At 44.5% G+C, this 6,000-nt stretch overlaps 1 long non-coding RNA gene across 1 annotated transcript; it reads right to left on the bottom strand.

The window, feature by feature from the left end:
• Positions 1-1,357: 1,357 nt before the first annotated feature.
• On the bottom strand, positions 1,358-2,817 carry LOC148118477 (uncharacterized). The gene is made up of 2 exons (XR_015735983.1): positions 2,425-2,817; positions 1,358-2,018 (listed from the first exon to the last, which is right to left on the bottom strand). It is a non-coding gene; the product is annotated as an uncharacterized LOC148118477 (long non-coding RNA).
• Positions 2,818-6,000: the final 3,183 nt, after the last annotated feature.

The raw sequence follows: 6,000 nt of genomic DNA, 5'->3' as shown, positions 1-6,000 counted from the left end.
ATAAGTCAGGGCTATAGTTAAGAAAACAAAATTATCCTGGCCAAAAATACATTTCTGTAGGTCAAGTTGTTGATCCTAAGCTTGATAAAGTGAGGTAGATCTCTGAGGTACATGGAGCATGAGAGCGACAGTTACTGCAAGTCATCCTCTTACCTCCATGCCCAGTGAGAAGTAGTTTTACATACAGCACCAACTGGCATTTAGTGTTTGTCTCCATGAAAACGAAAAATGTTTTAAATGCTATAGTTATTTTGATTCAGTAAGCCAAGGATACAAACGTGAAGCTATAACAGCTATACTGGGTCAATTTTCTGCAAGAAATATATGGATACTGTGATGTGGGATTCCCCTATGTATGTTATGAATATGTTATTATTACCATTGGTTAATAAAGAAGCTGTTTTGGCCAATGGCTTAGCAGAGTAAAGTGAAGTAGAAAATTTGAACACACACACACACACACATATATATACATACATGTATGTGTGTGTGTGGTGAGAGAGAGAGAGAAAGAGAGAGGGAGAGAGAGAGAGAGAGAGAGAGAGAGAGAGAGAGAGAGAGAGAGTAGGAGGAATTATGCAGACTCCAACCAGTTGCAGAGGGAACAAGACATGTAGAAAATGAGGTAATGCCACAGTCACATGGCAATACATCGACTAATAAAAATGGGTTAATTTAAGCCATGAGAGCTAGCTAGGAATACCCTTGAGCTGTTGGCCATACAGTGTTGTAATTAATATAGTTTCTGTGTGATTATTTAGATCTAGGCAGCCGGAAAATGAACGAGCATTCTCTCTTTACAATACTGTGTGACCAGTACCAACGGAACTTTTTACTTGGTGACTGGAAGATCCTGTGGAGCCACCAAAGCAGAGGGAAACATGGTTTGGGATAGGGAAGGGTCAGGATCTTAGTTTTAAGACAAACTGTTCATAAGATCTCAGACTGATCCCGCATTAGTGACACTCTTGCCTCTACCCCCAGAGAACTGGAATTAGATGTCTGCACCACTACATGCAAACCAGACGGTAGTTTTGTTGAAATGACTTAATTGCAATGGTTCATATTGCCATAGTTCTCAGGGTTAGAGGAGAAAGGAAACAGCTATTTAAGAAGTGCTTATCCCAAAGGAAACATGGCTTATATTTCCTTTGATATGCTGTGTATATACATAGTGGGTGGAAAAAAAGGACCCATTCCCCATGCCTTCCTGCCTTCTCCAGATATTGTAACAAGTCTTTTTTTTTTTTAAATATGGTGTATTGCTTACATTCGCCTTGAATGACAGGCTGTATATAGAAGCAAGTGGTATTAATTGGTTTCTCTGTTGCTGTGATAATACACTGACCAAAAAGCACCTGGAGAAGGAGAACCTTTATTTGGGTTAGAGGTGACAGTGCATCATCCAGTGAAACCAAGTCAGGAACAAGAGAGCAGGAACTGAACCACAGACTATGAGGGGTGGCTGCTTGCTGTCTGGCTCCATAGCAGAGTGGAACATCATTTCAGTGGGGAGCATGGCTTGCTCAGCTGGCACTCTCTCTTTCTTAAACTTGATTTTTATTTTCAATTAAATACAGTTACATCCTTCATTCCTTCTTCTTTCAAACCCTTCCCATCTACTCACAGATTCATGTCTTCCTTCACTTTATTATTGCTAGGTACATAGGCATATATTTTCAAACACATGCATTCATGGAAAACATGTAAATAAAGCTGGCTAAATCTATGTAGTTTAGCTTGTATGTGTATGGTTTTTAGAGTTAACCGTATACATTGGATATTGGATAACCACTTAAGAAGTTTATTTCTAGAAAGGGCTGATTCTTCTGCTTTCAGCAGTCCTTAATGCCTGGGGCTTCTCATCTAGTTCTCTTATTCACCCGTGGGTTAGTGTTGCACAGTGAGCTGTGATTTCTCACATCAATGAAGGAAGTGATCCACAGGCTTGATCACAGGCTCCTCTGGTGGAGGAAATTCCTCCATGCAGGCAGCTTCCTCTTCCAGATCCCACTATACTGAGAACAGACAAACCACACAATGTCATCCTACATAGTAGGAAAATGAACATGTAATATTACCCAAATTTCCAAAGCACCATTTTTTAAATTACTAAACGGGTAACAGCTTCAAACGACCCACTTTTATTATCTGGATTTTTAGGGATCTAAATTTTACAGTGGAACATACTTTGGTAAACTCAAGTTGTGAGCTGGGCTGACTATCTGTGGGAGAATACCTCTCTCTCTCTCTCTCTCTCTCTCTCTCTCTCTCTCTCTCTCTCTCTGCCTGTCTCTCTGTCTCTCTCTCTCCTGTTTCCAGCCATTAAAGACCTCTGGAGGGCCACTTACACATGTGTCCTCAATTCCTCCTTGGCCACACCGGGCAACATGTTTGCAGTGTGTGGCAAGACATGTTTCCTACCTCCTGTAATGTTCACTGGTCAAACTTGCATGAGAAAACGAGGCAGGTGAGCGGGAAGCACGAGAAGGAAGCCTTCCAGTTTTCCACGGATCAGGGGTCAGTAGGCTGACTCCTAGGAAAGGGAAACAAGCACCCCAAGCACTCACAGAGGCTTGTGCGTATAAACTGTCGCACCACCCCAAAGGATGGTAGTGTGTGGGAGAAACAAGAAGCCCAAGAAGGTGAGCGGGCACTGCATAGTGCTAAGCCATGGAAAGTTACACAAGAGCTGTGGGAAGGATAATGAATGGGAAAGTCAGCCATGGATAGATGAGGGAACCTGGTCATGTGCCCCTTGCTTCTGTCTTCTGTAATCATGACAGTTTCCTGATCCTGGGAGACAGGGGCACACAAGAAGTTACATGCTGTTTTCATTCATCACTCTCGTCTTCTGTTTCCCAGCTACCTTCACTGAAAATAACCGGAGGCCAGAGTGGCCTTTCCTGACCTGACAACAGGTTGGAGGATCAGGTCAACACAGCTGCCGAGGGTGACAGTCACACAAAGTGGCCTCAGTGAATGCAGAGGCAGAAATTTAAAGACGTCCTAGTTTATAGCTGCTGTATCATAATGTGTACACTGCGTCCTTAGTGTCAGAATCAGAGTCTAATCTCCTGTGAAGAGAAATGGAATCAAATATTTGGGACTGGAGGTCAACCAAAGAGTGCTTAGCAGAATGCACTAACCCCTGGATCTAGTTCCCACTACTAGAAAAGCAGTTGTTGGGGCGTCTTCACATAATCTCAGCATTCAGGGGAAGAAACAGGCATCAGGAGTTCAAGGTCATTCTCATCTACATAGCAGTTTGGGTCACATTGTCTCAAATAAAATAAAGTAATAAACAGAAGTTCAAGGTCAGCCTGGTCTACATGAGACCCAGTGTCCAACATAAAGGAATCTTCCTCTATTATTCAATTCTGTTATATAACAGAACACCACTGAAAATTAAATTGATGCAATGAGCAATTAAAAACATACCAATCCATTGCATAACATGACACCTGCATATGTATAAAGTTTGTGAAGTATTTTCACCATCTAGTATACCTAACATTTGAGTGGATCTCTGGAAACCTTATTTATAGCTGCCCAGGCTAAGATTTTTTTTTTTCTGAAATGCATCGGTTCCTCCTAAGGGCGATCCCCAGCTACTACTTTTCAACACCTAAGCATAGGACCTGGGGGTGCAGCTGGGGGCAGCCTTGCACCTATGAGGCCATATGTAAATTGCCCATGGCTGCAAACTAACAATCCCCTGTTCTTCTGTGATTTATCACTCACCAAGCTGTCTCACAGGCATAGTCCTTTTCTCCTTCCCTCCACCTCCGCAAGCCCTATACTTGCAGGAGTGTTTTTTATCTACAGAATTATTACACTGCCTGTAACTACTCATGTATGCAATATATGGTGAGATCGTTCTGGATGGTTTCCTGTTGCTAATTCCCTTTGCTGTCAGCTTCTGTTTGATCAACACTACTAAGGACTAATTTTCATCATGGACATGGGCATGAGTGCTCCGAGTTAAAGTCGTTACAGTTTTCAGATCTTGCAGTATAAATATTTTGGCATCATAAATGGCCTTACCATATCACTTTGATAAATCAGGACCACAGCATTTGAAGAATTTGAGAGGAGCCAGGAAAGGTCCCCAACATTTTAACAAAGCTGGGCGAATGCTAGCAACATAACGTTCTACTGCGACTGATTCCTAATATACTATGCTTTCCCTGTTATCCTAGTACCTGAGCTGAGTCTAGCATAGAGAGCTTGATGGTCTTCAAGAAGTTTTCCTCCCTTCCTGAACTGTGGAGCTTCATCCTCTGATTTTATAAAGGTTCACTTGCCCGAGAGTCTGTGCGCATGTCCAGCACTGATCGACACAGGGTGGGGAGAAAGCTCCCGGTGCGTTTCTCCTCATGGCCGCCAGGGGTCAGCAGCGGCAGTGGGAGACCTGCAAAGTCTTGGGCTCTGGTCAGTCACCACAGCGGAGGACCCTGCGGAGTCTAACTTTAGGGAACACTGACTGGGTGGTACCAGGCTGTCAGAGCGCAGCCGCAGATGCACTCAAGTCTCTCCAAAGGGGCTCCTGGGATAACTGTCATTCTTCAGAGCTAACGGACTTCTTTCGGCCGCGGTGGCAGATGCCAGGCAGGGCACAGGCAGGTTGGGAGACACTGGATACTGGCTGGGCACTTTCGCTGTCTGTGTCTCAACAGCTGTGTGCAGCACTGCACGATCCCACGTCCACACCAAGGCTGTGGAGAAGCAGCCTGAAGAGTCCCAAGGTAGCTTAAGCCAGATCTAGGTGCAAACGTTTGATTCTCTTTTTGCTTCTCTCTCTACTCCTTTGCGGTCTTCCCACCCGTCTATTGCCTCCAGTCCATCTGGTCCCTCCAGGGGCTTATGCCTCTGCCTTCTGGGCCAGAGAGAGTCAATCTCAGCCTCTCCAAGGAGATTTGTTGGTGACTGCAGGATAGAATTCGCCCTTCTAAAGCAAGCATGGAGCAGCCAGAGAATGTCCACCATGAGAGGTTTATAAAACCACAAAGAGATCAAAGCCAAGCATGAAAGTCAAGGCAAAGGTAAGGATGGGAGCAGCTGCCTTGCTCCTCTGTGTGCCAGGTTGTTTTGTGTTCTTGGGGTTCAGTCTGCGACTTAGTGTCTTCACCAGCTGAAGGTGACCAGGGAAATGCTGGGCTCCTGACTGAGGCACCGAATTGTCCTCCAAGCCAGTCCTAACTTGCTGAAACCCACTGGGCCAGGATACCAGGTAGGCTTCCAAATGCTTCCTGTCTCCAACATTGAGACATCCCGCTGGAGTTTATGTGATCTTTTTCTTAGGTCTCCTCCACTGTCCATGGCCAGTTCTTAGGCTCAGGAATTCAGTGACCCTGCCCTGCCCTGCCCTGTACTGAGGCCAGACTTTACCCCCACCCCCACCCCAAGTACTCACCACTGCCTGTGTCCTCCTAGTCCTGTGTCAACTTGACACACACAGTAGATTTATCTGAAGAGGGAGCCTCATTGGAGAAGATTCCTCCATAATATTTAGTTGTAAGACATTTTCTTAATTAGGAATGGATGGGGGAGGACCCAGTACTTTGTTGGTGATTACATCTCTGGGCTGATTCTTGGGTTCTGTAAAGAAAGCAGGATGAGCAAGCCACGGGAATACAGCTAGTAAGTACCACAGCCTCTGTATCAGCTATTGCCTACAGGTTCCTGCCCTGTTTGGTGTCTGTCCTGACTGTCTTCCATGATAAACAGTAATATGGAAGTGTAAGCCAAATAAACCTTTTCTTCTCCAACTTGTTTCTTTTTAATAATTTATTTTATTTTTAAAAAGAAAACAACCTATCTTTTTTTTCACTTTCCATACCAATCCCAGTTCCGACTCCCTCCTCTCCACCTTCCTCTACACCCCCATCCTCTATCCACTCCTAAGAGATGGTAAGACACATTGCTTTGGAGCAAGTTCAAGGCCCTCCCTACTATATCTAGACTGAGCAAGATATCCACTCAAAGAGAATGGGTTCC

Source organism: Myodes glareolus, chromosome 22, assembly GCF_982192425.1.
Source record: "Myodes glareolus chromosome 22, mMyoGla1.1, whole genome shotgun sequence".
Classification (NCBI taxonomy): Eukaryota; Metazoa; Chordata; class Mammalia; order Rodentia; family Cricetidae; genus Myodes; species Myodes glareolus.
Note: the sequence above shows the minus strand (reverse complement) of the source record. Positions and strands in the feature narration are given on the sequence as shown.